General features: G+C 37.5%; 1 long non-coding RNA gene across 1 annotated transcript in view; it reads right to left on the bottom strand.

The window, feature by feature from the left end:
* LOC136792944 (uncharacterized) overlaps positions 1–17,223 on the bottom strand; it is a 197,544-nt gene that overhangs the window by 159,427 nt on the left and 20,894 nt on the right. The gene's annotated exons all lie outside the window — the stretch shown is intronic.

Genomic DNA, 17,223 nt, shown 5'->3' with positions numbered 1-17,223 from the left:
GGCAGCAGCCTGAAGATTCTTAAATTAATCATTGATTAGTAGTTTACATAATTTAGAGGTAGTAATCCAAAACCTGTTTCAAATTAGATGACAGCAAAAAAGTGATGTGGAAGTAGTTACTGTTAAACTGGAATTCTTCTGATTGCACTATTTATCAGGTAGTATTTCAGATAATTAAATAGAACTATGAGTAACATGAAAGATTATAGTTCATTTTTACACAGGTCTGTTGAGACTTAGAAATTATGTGCAGGCAGAGTTGGAAAAATTCCAAGATGGAGCATATTAAATTAGGCAACAGCTGGTGAAGAAGGTTTAGTTTAGGGACTGTCCTGACAGCTGGAAAAAAAGTGATATGTGGTCCATACTGAATGTCATATTAAAAATTATCAGTAAATAATTACAAGTTAATTAGAAATGTACTGTCTTGATTTCAAAGCTTAAACAATCTTCCTTGAGCTATATTAAGACCATTTTAAAGTTCTTTAATCTTTGCTCAAGAGAATTTATTTTCTAGCAGGTGTGCCTTAAAATTAAAAATGTAGACATGACTTAAAATCATTTCCATGAGCTTCAAGCACTTCCACATGTTTAAAAAAATAGTCATTTCAATGTTGCTTGAAACTCAGGAAAGGTCATGGGGAGAGGAAGCTGTGAAAACCTTAATCCTGCAAATCCCATGACACATGGCATGATGCAATGGGGTCTGGAGCCAGAAGGCTTGGGTTCAAGCCTCTGCTCTGCTAATTACTAAGTAGGAGGTTTAGGGTAAATTCATGCCCTTTTCAGATCTTCGTTTTCTCATCCAACTTGGCAATAATAACATCTACCTTCCAAACTATTGTGAGGAGTAAGTGATCTATATATAGCACCTGGGACAATAGGCCCATGGTTCCCAAACTGTGCACTGAGGCACCCCAGGGGACTGCAGCACATTTATAGAGGCAGCGTGGGATATTTTAAATTTTCAAGGAAACTACAGCAATATTTGAAATCTGTCAGCCACTGTGTGAACTACTAGCTCCAGGTAGTTCACAGTTTCAACATTAAATCATACTACATTCCTTTCAGTGACATCATATCTCTGTGAAGCTGAGTTTTGTTGGTTGCTGGACAAAAAGCAAATAAGCATGAAAATCAGTGTAGAACAGGAAATGAAGGTAGTGGTATCCAATCTGATTTCAATGCCTCAGAGGTACACAGTGCCCAAGAGGCCCACACATGTTGTTGGTAAGTGACTTGATTAATACTAAAAATTTTTTTTCCTTCAACTATGTGTATTATTTTTTTCTCAAAAAATGACTAAGTTGTTAGTATATAAATACATTTTAAGTTGTTTGGACCTAACCACTCAAATCGACAGTACAGTTATTTACTTTGGTCTAGAAATTCTGAGGATGTCATAAAACAAAAAAAATTGGGGGACTTCTGCAGTAGGTACCTAGTTAATATTCATTTCCTCTCAAATTTGATGTACTTTCACATGATTGAACCCTTTCTCTCAAAATTTAGATCAATTTACTTCTGTTCTCATTAGTAATGATTACCAGTATTCTCTGCTTTTGTAATTTGATGGGGCCCTGTGATTACCTCTGGCCAGTGGGATTTGAAGAAGTTATGAACTCTCCATTCACTCTTCCCCTGTTGAGACATTCTACTAAGATGAGGAGAAAAGAGAGCCTCAAGATCTAAGTAGGTTCAAATGTCAAGTTACTGTATGGAAGATAAGTTTTCCTGGAGAGTCACCTGGACCCACTGAGTCAAGCCAGTGATATTTGGTGGTTTGTGTGCTATGAAGCATAGGCTTGTACTATCATGACTAATACTCAAACTTGTTTTTTTCTATTGCCCTGCCCACCATTCTCCTACATATGTTTTTCTGACTCTTTTTATGGCAAATTCTAAAAGATAGTTAGGTAAAAACCAGTACCGTAGAAAATGCTGCCTGAATAATAGAAGACTGGATGGTGGAAAACTAAGAGAATAGTTACGAACAGTATCAACTAAAACAGCCTGATGACAATGTGATGCCCCAGATCACGAATAAGAGTCAAGAAGACATTCAGTTAATGTCAAGCTGTGGTTTATAACATCTTAAGGGTTAAAAAGAAAAATGCAAACATTTTAACAAGAGAGTATCAATTAGGTGCAAGGAAATATACAGTAAGATAAAGCCACTTTTATATAAAATATTGGAACCAAGGATGTTCAATAAGAAGTTATTTTCTGTATTCTTGGGAATTTGGCCTTATATCACAACTGGAGAAGCAATTCAAACAAGCACACATTTCTAGAGTGGTGAAATTTCTAATTGGGCTAGAGGGTATAGAAGTCATCTTTTCCAGTGGTTACATAATGACAGTAGGAGGATGTTGCTTTGAAAGGAAAATTTAAATAAGTTCCTCAATACCTCAGATATTAGAAAGAAGATGAGAATGACTAGGATGAAATCAGGAAAAGAAAGAAAATTATATCCATTGATTCATCAGTATTTATTGAATATATTAATGTGCATTCCATAGATGCAGGTAATTGGGACTTAGTATCTGATTCTAAAGGGCTATTAATCTAGCAAGGAGACAGACTTGGAAAGCATAGTCACAACATGGTGTGTCAATTACTCTAAAGGGCAATGCTCTGGAAAATCACAGATCTGCAAAAATGTTTTCCTGGAAGAATCAGTGCAGTTTTCATCAAAGAGGAAATATTTAAGCTGGATCTTGAAAGATGAATAGTGTCAAGAACTGTGAAATGTTGAGATTTTATCCTATTAGCAAACTAACAAATTATCTTGCAACAGTTTCATAGAAGCTGGCAAAAAACATGAAATTCCTTAATCAAACAGAAAGATCTTTACTACTCACAGCTATCATAGCCAGACTGTTAGCACTTTCTTATACCAGTTCCTGGGTCCCAGTTCCCATGGGTGACCCACCAAGGGCCAGGTAACACTTGCACATACAGTGGGCTGCATTACAGGGGAGAAACCCCGAGCTTAGGGAGCCCAACTTTTTTTTCCAACAGGCAATAAACATGCCGGCCCTTTGCTCCAGAGGAAGACACTATCCAGTCTTCTAAGACTGCTTGCCATACAAACATCCTGGAAAAGATAATCCAGAACAAAGGCAGTGAGTGCCTCTGCTCACAAGAAATGCAAAAATGTAAGTGACCCATGGAGAATTGTCCCTCAACAAGCAGGAGTCACCAGGATAATGTAGCATGATATCTTAGCAGGATGTATAATATATATGAATAGCTGGAGTACAGAATACCTCTCAAAGAATGAACCAGTGGACGGTATAGACATGGGGGGAGGGTGTGTTGGGAAGAAAAAAATTAATCCATAGAATTACGTTAGAATTAGATTATTAAGTAGAGGAAAAACATAGAGAATATTATACTTCATTAACCAACATTTATTCAGTGTCAGCCTCATGGCAGGTATTCACTATATTACTTGAATGAATGAATGAAAAACCTGCTTGTCTCATAAGCATAGGAAGCCATCATAATTTTAAATAAAGAAGCAAATGATCACATCTGGCAGCAGTGTGACAAAAGCATCATTGCTGAAAGAGAACAAATGAGGCACTGTGCCTATATTTAGTAGGTTTTTGCAATAAGATAGGTTAGGGTAGGTGAAGGTTTAAACTAAAAGATAACATGTGGAAACTGGGGAAAGGGGAGGGTGGGATGAATTGGGAGATTAGGTTTGACATAAGTACACTACCATGTGTAAAAGAGATAGCTAGTGGGAACCTGCTGTATAGCACAGGGAGCTCAGCACAGTGCTCTGTGTTGGCCTAGTTGGGTGGGATTGCGGGGGGAGGTCCAAGAGGGAGGGGATGTGTGTATGCATATGGCTGATTCACTTCACTGTGTGGCAGAAACTAATACAACACTGTAAAGCAATTATACTCCAATAAAAATAAATAAATAAAAAACAAATAAATGTGGCCTTTGTCGGGGGGGAGAAATGAGGATTGAGATAAGTTGTTGAATTAATTTTAGGAGGACCAGCAACATCCAGTCAACTGGATGTGGAAGTGAGAGTTCAAGGATAAATGAGTTATCAGGCAGGTTTAGGAGTGGAAGGTTTTTGAATAAATGGTGATGTCACTAACTGAGATAGAAAATTCAAGAGAAGATTCAAGTAGGAGATAATGAGCTTGATGTTGGACTTGTTTCATTTACATCTTAAGAAAATCCAAGTGGCAATGTCCAGAAGGATTTCTGAAACTCTAGAGAATGAACTGGCAGGGAGTGGTAGGCATTGATAATAGCTAAAGACAACAGAATGGAGGAAATAAAAAGGAGAAACTCCATAACTAATAGAAAAGAGGCTTGCTTATATATGAGAAGTATCAACATTACTGTGTGAGAAGAAGAGAAAAAGCTTGAGAAAATGGAAAAAAAAGAATTGGGAGAGGGGAAAGGGAATTAAGAGAAGAATATGATGAAATCAAGGAAAGGCAGTTTCAAAAGGAAAAGATTAGCAAGGAGGTGTCAAATTGGATGGGTGCTAAGAAGTACCCATTGGATTCAGGTTTTGGATCATCACAGATTTTAAGAAAATAATAGGCAGAGGCAGATTACACAAGAAGCCTTAATTCAGAGAGGGGAGAGATAGGTTCAATTAAGTTGGCATCAACTTATCTGGTGTGATAAGCTGTGAAAAGGAAGTATTTTTCCAAATATACACCTTAAAAAGAACTTTCTGAATGGCACTTATAGGTCATCACCTAAAATCCCCTCATTATACATTGCTACTTTGAATTATAAAGATTTATTCCTTTTCAAACATCCTCCTAATAAAATGCAATTACTCCTGAAAATATTAATGCCTTAAACTCTTGCTTTGAAGTGTTAGTTGACAAGCCTTTAACAGAGAAAATGTTCTTGGCTAATGAGACATCAGAGTGGTCTTAGTATTCTAGAAGCAGAATGACAGAGGAAAGGGTCTATTAAAAGGGGACCTGTGAGATTGGTTCAAGATGGCGGAGAAGAAGGACGTGCTCTCACTCGCTCTGGCAAGAACACCAGAATCACAGTTACCTGCTGAACAATCATCAACAGGAAGACACTGGAACTTACAAAGAAAGATACCGCACATCCAAAGACAAAGGAGAAGCCACAATTATATGGTAGGAGGGGCAGAGTCACAATAAAATCAAATCTGATAACTGCTGGGTGGGTGACTCACAAACCGGAGAACACTTATAGCACAGAAGTCCACCCACTGGAGTGAAGGTTCTGAGCCCCATGTCAGGTTTCCCAATCTGGGGGTCCAGCAGTGGGAGGAGGAATTCCTAGAGAATCAGACTTTGAAGGCTAGTGGGATTAGATTGCAGGACTTCGACAGGACTGGAGGACACAGAGACTCCACTCTAGGAAGGCACACATAAAGTAGTGTGCACATCAGATCCCAGGGAAAGGAGCAGTTACCCCAAAGGAGACTGAACCATACCTACCTGCTAGTGTTGGAGGGTCTCTTGCAGAGGCAGAGGGTGGCTCTGTCTCACTGTGAGGACAAGGACACTGGCAGCAGAAGTTCGGGGAAGTGCTCCTTGGCATGAGCCCTCCCAGAGTCAGCCATTAGCCCCACCAAAGAGCCTGGGTAGGCTCCAGTGTTGGGTCGCCTCAGGCAAAACAACCAACAGGGAGGGAACCCAGCCCCACCCATCAGCAGTCAAGTGGATGAAAGTTTTACTGAGCTCTGCCCACCAGAGCAACAGCCAGCTCTACCCACCACCAGTCCCTCCCATCAGGAAACTTGCACAAGCCTCATAGATAGCCTCATCTACAAGAGGGCAGACAGCAGAGGCAAGAAGAACTACAATCCTACAGCCTGTGGAACAAAAACCACATTCACAGAAGATAGACAAGATGAAAAGGCAGAGGGCTATGTACCAGATGAAGGAACAAGATAAAACCCCAGAAAAACAACTAAATGAAGTGGAGATAGGCAATCTTCCAGAAAAAGAATTCAGAATAATGATAGTGAAGATGATCCAGGACCTCAGAAAAAGAATGGAGGCAAAGATTGAGAAGATGCAAGAAATGTTTAACAAAGACCTAGAAGAATTAAAGAACAAACAAACAGAGATGAACAGTACAATAACTAAAATGAAAACTACGCTAGAAGGAATCAATAGGAGAATAACTGAGGCAGGAGAATGGATAAGTGACCTGGAAGACAGAATGGTGGAATTCACTGCTGCAGAAGAGAATAAAGAAAAAATAATGAAAAGAAATGAAGACAGCCTAAGAGACCTCTGGGACAACAGTAAACGCAACAACATTTGCATTATAGGGGTCCCAGAAGGAGAAGAGAGAGAGAAAGGACGCGAGAAAATATTTGAAGAGATTATAGTTGAAAACTTCCCTAACATGGGAAAGGAAATTGCCATCCAAGTCCAGGAAGCGCAGAGAGTCCGTTACAGGATAAATCCAAGGAAAATACGCCGACACACATAGTAATCAAATTGGCAAAAATTAAAAACAAAGAAAAATTATTGAAAGCAGCAAGGGAAAAACAACAAGTAACATACAAGGGAACTCCCATAAGGATAACAGCTGATTTCGCAGAAGAAACTCCACAAGTGAGAAGAGAGTGGCATGATATACTTAAAGTGGTGAAAGGGAAGAACCTACAACCAAGATTACTCTCCCCAGCAAGGATCTCATTCAGATTCGATGGAGAAGTCAAAAGCTTTACAGACAAGCAAAAGCTAAGAAAATTCAGGACCACCAAACCAGCTCTACAACAAATGCTAAAGGAATTTCTCTAAGTGGGAAACACAAGAGACGAAAAGGACCTACAAAAAGAAACCCAAAACAGTTAAGAAAATGGTAACAGGAACATACATATCGATAATTACCTTAAACATGAATGGATTAAATGCTCCAACCAAAAGACACAGGCTTGCTGAATGGATATAAAAACAGGACCCCTATATATGCTGTCTGCAAGAGACCCATGCCAGACCTAGGGACACATACAGATGAAAGTAAAGGAATGGAAAAAGATATTCCATGCAAATGGAAATCAAAAGAAAGCTGGAGTAGAGATACTGATTTCAGATAAAGTAGACTTTAAAATAAAGAATGTTACAAGAGACAAGGAAGGTCACTACATAACAATCAAGGGATCAATCCAAGGAGAAGATATAACTATTATAAATATATATGCACCCAACATAGGAGCACCTCAATACATAAGGCAGCTGCTAACAGCTACAAAAGGGGAAATCAATAGTAACACAGTAATAGTGGGGGACTTTAACACCTAACGTACACCAATCGACAGATAATCCAAACAGAAAATTGATAAGGAAACACAAGTTTTAAATGACACAACAGACCAGAAAGATTTAATTGATATTTATAAGACATTCTATCCTAAAACAGCAGATTACACTTCCTTCTCAAGTGCGCATGGAACATTCTCCAGGATAGATCACGTCTCGGGTCACAAATCAAGCCTCAGTAAATTTAAGAAAACTGAAGTCACATCAAGCATCTTTTCTGACCACAACGCTATGAGATTAGAAATGAATTACAGGGAAAAAAACGTAAAAAACACAAACACATGGAGGCTAAGCAATACGTTACTAAATAACCAAGAGATCACTGAAGAAATAAAAGACAAAATAAAAAAATACATAGAAACAAATGACAATGAAAACATGATGATCCAAAACCTATGGGATGCAGCAAAAGCAGTACTAAGAGGGAAGTTTATAGCTATACAAGCCTACCTCAAGAAACAAGAAAAATCTCAAACAATCTAATCTTATACCTAAAGAAACTAGAGAAAGAAGAACAAACAAAACCCAAAGTTAGCAGAAGGAAAGAAATCATAAAGATGAGAGCAGAAAGAAATGAAATAGAAACAGAGAAAATAAGAGCAAAGATCAAAAAAGCTAAAAGCTGGTTCTTTGAGAAGATAAACAAAATTGATAAACCATTAGCCAGGCTCATCAACAAAAAGAGGGAGAGGACTCAAATCAATAAAATTAGAAATGAAAAAGGAGAAGTTACAACAGACACCACAGAAATACAAAGCATCCTAAAGACTACTACAAGAAACTCTATGCCAATAAAATGGACAACCTGGAAGATATGGACAAATTATTAGAAAGGTATAACCTTCCAAGACTGAACCAGGAAGAAACAGAAAAAACGAACAGACTAATCACAAGTAATGAAATTGAAACTGTGATTAAAAATCTTCCAACAAACAAAAGACCACGACCAGATGGCTTCACAGTTGAATTCTATCAAACATTTAGAGAAGAGCTAACACCCATCCTTCTCAAACTCTTCCAAAAAAATTGCAGAGGAAGAAATATTCTCAAACTCATTCTATGAGGCCACCATCACCCTGATAGCAAAACCAGACAAAGATACTACAAAAAAGGAAAATTACATACCAATATAACTGATGAATATAGATGCAAAAATCCTCAACAAAATACTAGCAAACAGAATCCAACAACATATTAAAAGGATCACATACCATGTTCAAGTGGGATTTATCCCAGGGATGCAAGGATTCTTCAATATACACAAATCAATCAATGTGATATACCATATTAACAAATTGAAGAAGAAAAACCATATGATCATCTCAGTAGATGCAGAAAAAGCTTTTGACAAAATTCAACAGCCATCTATGATAAAAACTCTCTAGAAAGTGGGCATAGAGGGAACCTACCTCAACATAATAAAGGCCATATACGACAAACCCACAGTAAACATCATTCTCAATGGTGAAAAACTGAAAGCATTTCTTCTAAGATCAGGAATAAGACAAGGATGTCCACTCTCACCACTATTATTCAACATAGTTTTGGAAGTCCGAGCCACAGCAATCAGAGAAGAAAAAGAAATAAAAGGAATACAAATTGGAAAAGAAGAAGTAAAACTTTCACTCTCTGCAGATGACATGATATTATACATAGAGAATCCTAAAGATGCCACCAGAAAAGTACTAGAGCTAATCAATGAATTTGGTAAAGTTGCAGGATACAAAATTAATGCACAGAAATCTTTGCATTCCTATATACTAATGATGAAAAATCTGAAAGAGAAATTAAGGAAACACTCCCATTTACCATTGCACAAAAAGAATAAAATGCCTAGGAATAAACCTACCTAGGGAGACAAAAGTCCTGTATGCAGAAAATTAAAAGACACTGATGAAAGAAATTAAAGATGATACCAACAGATGGAGAGATATGCCATGTTCTTGGATTGGAAGAATCAATATTGTGAAAATGACTATACTGTGCAAAGCAATGTACAGATTCAATGCAATCTCTATCAAATTACCAATGGCATTTTTTACAGAACTAGAACAAAAAATCTTAAAATTTGCATGGAGACACAAAAGACCCCGAATAGCCAAAGCAATCTTGAGGGAAAAAAGCAGATCTGGAGGAATCAGACTCCCTGACTTCAGACTATACTACAAAGCTACAATCATCAAGACAATATGGTACTGGTACAAAAAGAGAAATATAGATCAATGGAACAAGATAGAAAGCCCAGAGATAAAACCACGCACCTACGGTAAACCAGTCTATGACAAAGGAGGCAAGGATATGCAATGGAGAAAAGACAGTCTCTTCAACAAGTGGTGCTGGGAAAACTGGACAGCTACATGTAAAAGAATGAAATTAGAACACTCCCTAATACCATACACAAAAATAAACTCAAAATGAATTTGAGACCTAAATGTAAGACCGGACACTATAAAACTCTTACAGGAAAACATAGGAAGAACACTCTTTGACATAAATCACAGCAAGATCTTTTTTGATCCACCTCCTAGAGTAATTGAAATAAAAACAAAAATAAAGAAATGGGACCTAATGAAACTTAAAAGCTTTTGCACAGCAAAGGAAACCATAAACAAGATGAAAAGACAACCCTCAGAATGGGAGAAAATATTTGCAAACAAATGAACAAAGGATTAATCTCCAAAATATATAAACAGCTCATGCAGCTCAATATTAAAGAAACACACAACCCAATCCAAAAATGGGCAGAAGACCTAAATAGACATTTCTCCAAAGAAGACATACAGATGGCCAAGAAGCACATGAGAAGCTGCTCAACATCAGTAATTATTAGAGAAATGCAAATCGAAACTACAATGAGGTATCACCTCACATCAGTTAGAATGGGCATCATCAGAAAATCTACAAACAACAAATGCTGGAGAGGGTGTGGAGAAAAGGGAACCCTCTTGCACTGTTGGTGGGAATGTAAATTGATACAGCCACTATGGAGAACAGTATGGAGGTTCCTTAAAATACTAAAAATAGAACTAGCATACGACCCAGCAATCCCACTACTGGAAGGGCATATACTCAGAGAAAACCCTAATCCAAAAAGACACATGTACCCCAATGTTCATTGCAGCACTATTTACAATAGCCATGTCATGGAAGCAACCTAAATGCCCATCGACAGTCAAATGGATAAAGAAGATGTGGTACATATATACAGTGGAATATTACTCAGCCATAAAAAGGAATGAAATTGGGACATTTGTAGAGACCTGGATGGATCTAGAGACTGTCATACAGAGGGAAGTCAGAAAGTGAAAAACAAATATAGTATATTAATGAATATATGTGGAACCTAGAAAAATGGTACAGATGACTGGTTTGCAGGGCAGAAGTTGAGACACAGATGTAGAGAACAAACGTATGGACACCAAGGGGGGAAAGCGGCAGGGAGTGGGGGTGTGGTGTGTTGAATGGGGCAATTGGGATTGACATGTATACACTGATGTGTATAAAATGGATGGCTAATAAGAACCTGCTGTATAAAAAAATTAAATTTAATTTAAAAAAAGGTGGGGGGGGGAACCTGTGAGGTCCTAAAGAAACACAGCCTCTTTTTGATGATTTGGTTAGAATCTGGCTAGGCTATTCTTTTTGCTGGCATGCTCTGCCAAACTTTTTTTTCTTTTTCTTAAAACTATTTGAGAACACAGAGCAGTTGAGAAAATGTAAGTACAAGTAGATTTCTGAAAGCACATAGTTAACTGGTGAAAAGTTACTGAGGTGTTAATAGTTTCTGTTGAGACCCAGAATATCAGTTAAGATTTTAAGCTATTGCACTCCCTTTGATTACATTAAATATGCTTTTCTGGTACCAACAAAGAGTATTTTGCTACTAATCTTCACAGCAAGGAAGATCCCATAATAAGAATCTTCACCTTATTAACAGCTACTTTCCAGATTAATGAATTAATCAAGCATTTACTAAGCATCTACTATGTACCTAGCATTTATCAAGTGTTTGAAGTAAGTAAAAAAAGAAGTGGAGTTGGGAATTATTTTAACTGAAAGGTAAGTTTGTGGCATGTAAACATGTAACAAGGAATCGTATTAAACAAAAATGAGAGTTCCAAGTTGGCCATAATGTTCATCTCATTAGAAACATAAATGCCACTGTGGGAATAAGAACTCTCTGGTAGCCAGTATGATCAAGATCTCTTCCACTGGGCTTCCCTGGTGACGCAGTGGTTGAGAATCCACCTGTCGATGCAGGGGACACGGGTTCGTGCCCCTGTCCGGGAAGATCCCACATGTCGCGGAGCGGCTGGGCCCGTGAGCCATGGCTGCTGAGCCTGCGCGTCGGAGCCTGTGCTCCGCAATGGGAGAGGCCACAACAGTGAGAGGCCCAGGTACCACAAAAAAAAAAAAAAAAAAAAAAGATCTCTTCCACTAAGCAAATTCTCATGAATATTTAATTCTCATGAAAGAAGAGACAGGGAGGAGAGAATAGAGGAGAGGGGAGGGAAGGGGAAGAAAGCATGAAATAATAGAATAAATACATCACCTTTTCTACTTTGTCACCTAGTTTCGTTTAGCTTCACCATGATTTAAGTTTCAAAGGCAAATAAGAATATGCTTATGTTTTAGGCTACTGTGAAATGATAGATCCTTGATGTAAGCAGTTCCAAATGTTAACCAATTATAATATTACCTTCTAAAAGATTAAAAGGAAAAATAATAATTCTCTTTCACTTCAAAAATATACATCTATTTATGTCCTGATTTTCCTTTTTCTTTTCTTCTTTCCTTTTTGTTGTAATTATAAAATGCTTAAAGTTTTCCATAAACCTAGAACTACCCCAAAAATGAAGGCTATTAAAATTATTTTAAATGCTTGAGGGCCAGGTATTATGTTTTTCATGGCTAATATGGATAACATTTTGTCTGTTCTTTCATTTTATGAATTGGAAAATCGATAAATTTGGATCTACCAGTGATTTTTAAAATGGCTTCTTAACTCAAATTTCACAAGACCTTTCCAATTCCAAATTTTAACTCTAGTGTCTAGAATAAGAGAGGTAACTGGTACATTGATTATTTACAAGGTACTTTTACACCATAAGGAAGAATCACAACTAACAAATTTGGGAAGAGGAGCACACCCAGTGTGGAGATCTTGCATACAACTCACATGCAGCTTCCTGAGTATCACCTGTACTGCAAAAGGAACTTGAATTGTGGCCATGTACAATTTAGCAATACCCTATAAAATTTAAGGCTTTTGAATACTCTATGTACTAAAGAGTTTCTAGGAAGTTATCCAAATGAAATAGTCATGGATGTGAGCAAAGATGTATTTACAGATAGTCATAACAGTCATGGCTATTGAAAAACTGAAAACTCAAATATCCATCAATAGGAGATGATTCAGTAAACTACTATACTATTCGCCCATGAAGGAGTATTATGTGGCCATTAAAATTTAAGTGAATGGTAAAAAATGTTCACAACAGATTGTGAAGTTAAAACAAATCAGAGTTTAAACAGTACATATGGTATAATCAATTTTAAAAATATATATATATTTATATACAGTTACAGTTATAGGTAGATACAGATATAAACAGAACAAAGACTTGAAGAACCATGCTAATCAAAGTTATCATTCACCTGGTCTACTACAATAACCTCTTAACTGGTTTTCATCTACTCCTGTCTTCTAATAATCCTACTTCTTCTAGACTGCAGCCATACTGTTTCAAAATGCAAATACTATCATACCATTCCCAGTTAGAAATACTTAAAAGTGTTCCTTCTACTTTTAGGATAAAGAACAATCTCCTTCTTGCAATTTGCAATGATTGTTCCCTGCCTGGTTCTCTGTCTCTGTCTCTGTCTCTCTCTTTCACCTCTTGCCACTCTCCTCCAGGTCTCTCTTTAATGACACTGTCTACATGGACAACTGTACCCCAAAATTCAGTTCAAGCAGACACATGCGAGGTATTCTTATCCTCCTGGAACTAAGTATTGTTTTCATCCTCCCTAATTTGTACAGTACCAGAAACTTTAAATACCCATTCCTAAAGAGGAATTCATATTTCCTATCATACCGAAAAATAGGCAGAAGGGTTTTCAATCAGCCCTGAAGCAAGGTCTTGGCTAGAGAATAAACAAAAATGCATAAAGTCTGTTGGCCTCTCTCTGAAGGGTTTCTCTGGCAAGCCATTCAGTTTACCAGAACAAGAGCAGGGCTGCCATCATTTGGGTACAGAAAGTGGAGGATCTACCTTTTTGTCTTTGTCTCTGAATCATGGTCATAGAAGAATATTGATACATTAGCATCACACACATCCTTCCTCATCACATCTACCTCTCACACCAACTGTGTGTCTTTAGGAAAATCCTTTAATTCTCAGCACCTCAGTTTTCTACACCACAAAATGGGAGCTGAACTCAGTCTTAAGTCTATTTCTACACTTATGTCCTGATAGCTGTAACTGTAAGATTTGCTGGCCTTGGTGTTCACCTTGTATACAAAATTAGACATGAAGAACATATATAGCTTTTCCTGGTCCTATAAAGCCCTGGGAATCGATTTGGCCAATAGATGCCACAAAGAAAAGTTTGCTGGAGATAGCACGTGGCATTGGAAGACAAGCCAAAGGCTTTTAGCCACATACATTCAAATCCATAGATTAAACCTGGACAGCCCAAATGCTTCATGAATTTCAGCAGCTGGATGAACCTCTGAACTTGTACTGTGTGTGTGTGTGTGTGTGTGTGTGTGTGTGTGTGTGTGTATGAGAGAGAGAGAGAGAGAGAGAGAGAGAGAGAGAGAGAGAGAGAGAGAGAGAGAGAGAGACTTTCTTGCAAAGAAAACCCCCCAAAACTGCAAACAATCCTCCTTGTGTGCCTGAGGTCTAGATTGTTCATGGCTACACTGCGATAAATTCAACAATAGATTGTGTAGTGGGGCACCTCAGGAGGCTGATAGGCTTAGAGACCCTAATCGTCACAATACTCCACATTAAAATTCCTTTGAAAAAGGCATTCATAGAAGGGAAATAGCACATCCTGCAAGAAGAAACCAAGGTAGACAGTGAACTCTTTCCCTCATAATTTTTCTTACTCGTCTTTCTGATTTAACAGCATGATATGTTCTGAACCTTTTAGTAAAATGGAGGTTTCTCATTTCAGCCTAACTGCTGTTAATCTGTTCCAAATGTTAAAGTTGCAAGTAAGGTCTGGTAACCATCGCTGCATTGAATTGATAATAGGAATAGAGCTGATCACCATCTGGTTTGGTTCAGAGTACAACTTGCTGCCTAATATTGCAGAATTTGAGCTGGAAGTCCCTTGTATTTCATGAATGCCACAAAAAAAGAATTTAAACAAACAGCACTCCCCAATAGTCATATGTCCTTATTTATTGCTCTATAGGTTTGCTAAATATGGAATATCACATTACTAATTTTGGCAAATTCCAGGGTACATAAACAGGCCAAAACCTCTTAACATAAATTATGCCAGAGCTGCCTAATGATAATTTGAAAAATTCATGGTGTTGGTTTTCCAGAGTTGACAGAAAACCATTTCAGAAATAGGAAACAAAATTTGAAATTGGTTTCTTGTTGCATGCCTCCCTTACCAATCCTGCTGTTGCAGATCTATGAAAATATACTTGATTCTACCACTTTATGAATAAATTGGAAAATCTGATTTATATAGAACTACCAGTGATTTCTAAAATGGATTGTTGACTCAAAAGGAAACATTTTACAAGTCCTTTCGAATTTAAAAATTCTCTGTTGTAAATATTGCAATAATTCTGGCAACAATCTGGCTTTATAAAAAGGAAACTTTCTTCTAATTACATAAAATTACTACTGTGTATGATATTCTCTGTAGAGTTTGAGTGTCCAGACAATGAATATTTAATGACAAGGACTACATCAAGCTACTCCCATTGTATTCCCAATGTTGTGAATTACACCTGGCACAAAGGAGTCTACTTAATGAATGGAGCCCAAGAGACCAATATGGGAGGGAACAACCCTTTGAATAACAACTTCCTATTCACTTCAAATTTCTACACTTTTATGAGGAGCTTTTGCAAAATATAATCAGAATGTAAAGTCTCCATAAACAATGCAATATCGTGCAATGCCCCTTTCAGGTATAACATCTATACTGCAGGAGACCCCGATATCCTAAAGGCTCATTGCTCATTTATTTAGGAATGCATGCCCCAAAATACAAAAGCAAGGCAGAGGCACAGGAAGGGACATAGCCCTCCTTGACAAACTTTTTTCTTTATATGGTTGTTATAAATACAGAATATCTCAAGGCACTCCCTCTACTGCAAGGAAACAAGATTAATTTAGACATGACTTTCTCAATTAACAAAGGCTTTAGGAATTCCTTTTGAAACTTCTGTCCAATTTTTAAACTGTATTAATAATTGTGTCATTTCATTTTGATAAGATAGACCTTCTAATATGTCCCAGTTAAATACTTATAAATATCTAATGGCCAATGGTTAAATGACTTGAATGTAATCAAGGATTTGCAAGGCAGGAGAAGAGGTCATCTAGTCCAGCTGTATACATCCATTTGTAGGCAGAATCATATGAAAAAGTATCAAAGAAGATATGAATGTGCCGCTCCTATTTTTAGAGACCTTCCAAGTAGATTTTAACGTCCACTGAATGACCTTCCAAGAATCCTCCTAGAATCAGGCAGTTCTTTAAACTTCACTTTCCTTCTACACCTTCCGGCCTACTTGTGTGCTAAAAGAATAGCTCTCATCTCCTTGCCAAAAGCTAATGTCTATGAACTATGGGCTGTTTTGTTTGTTTTTTTAACAGTATGATTTCCATAATAAGAGCAAAGTTGAGGTAAAAGAGCAAATTTATCTCCCTGTTCCTTTTTTTCTCCTTCCTTTCCAATCTCGGAACTCCTTTCTTTTCAGGTTCTGCACATCATACCTCTGAAGCCTACTGTGTATTTGCTTTGTCACCCATCAGACATATCTCTACAGAGAGAAAAAGTGCCTCTGTGGCACATGATAACTTGTGCCAATAAATCCCCACAATATCAAGAAAATTCCTTTGTACCGTGATAAAGGTGCCTTCTAACAGCCAAGAAAGGAAACACCAGTCCACATGTGCACCTTAAAAGAAACTTCATGTACTTTGTTTTTCCTTTCCATCTGACAGCCCTGCAATCTGGGAAGCTAAGCAGAATTGGGTCTGCTTAGTATTTGGAAAGGAGACAGTTTGAGAATACTCAGTACTAGAGGCTTTCTCTCTTCCCACCCCCATTACCCATACCCTACCTGCCCGGGGCAGTGTGGTGGTGCAGAAAGCAAACTGAATCCCAGATAAGCAATAAAGTGATTCAATAACTTTCTATGAATTACAAATCTTCACTGTGCCCAAATTCTCAGGATAAGTTTTTAAAATTTCTTTCAGCTCTAAAAGTCTAAAACCAATTTTCCTAGTAAAAGTCTATTCAGTTAGGAATGGGGTATGCTGATGGGGTACTAAACTTGAAGAAGAAATATAAAGTTAAATGTGTGCAACACTGAAAATATTCTGAACTTACACTCTGCTTTTCCCCCTGCATTAGTTTCCTCTGACTTTTCCTCCATGACTGAATTGCATTTTCCCTTCACTCTGCCTATGCAAGTTCCATTTCATCCTCAAGACCTAGTTCAAGTCTAACATTCTGCTTGAAGCCTAATTGCTAAAATCCTCTTTAAACTCTATCCTCTGAATATTATACCCACAATCTTGACCATATGGTTCTGGGTTTAATTATTTTCTATTTTAAAAAATATTTCTATTTTTTCTTATCTGCCCATCCAGATTGCCAACTCCTTGAGGAAAGTTAAACTACTGTGAGCTTTGATACTACTTCTTCT

Source organism: Kogia breviceps, chromosome 17 (assembly GCF_026419965.1).
Source record: "Kogia breviceps isolate mKogBre1 chromosome 17, mKogBre1 haplotype 1, whole genome shotgun sequence".
NCBI lineage: Eukaryota > Metazoa > Chordata > Mammalia > Artiodactyla > Physeteridae > Kogia > Kogia breviceps.
Note: the sequence above shows the minus strand (reverse complement) of the source record. Positions and strands in the feature narration are given on the sequence as shown.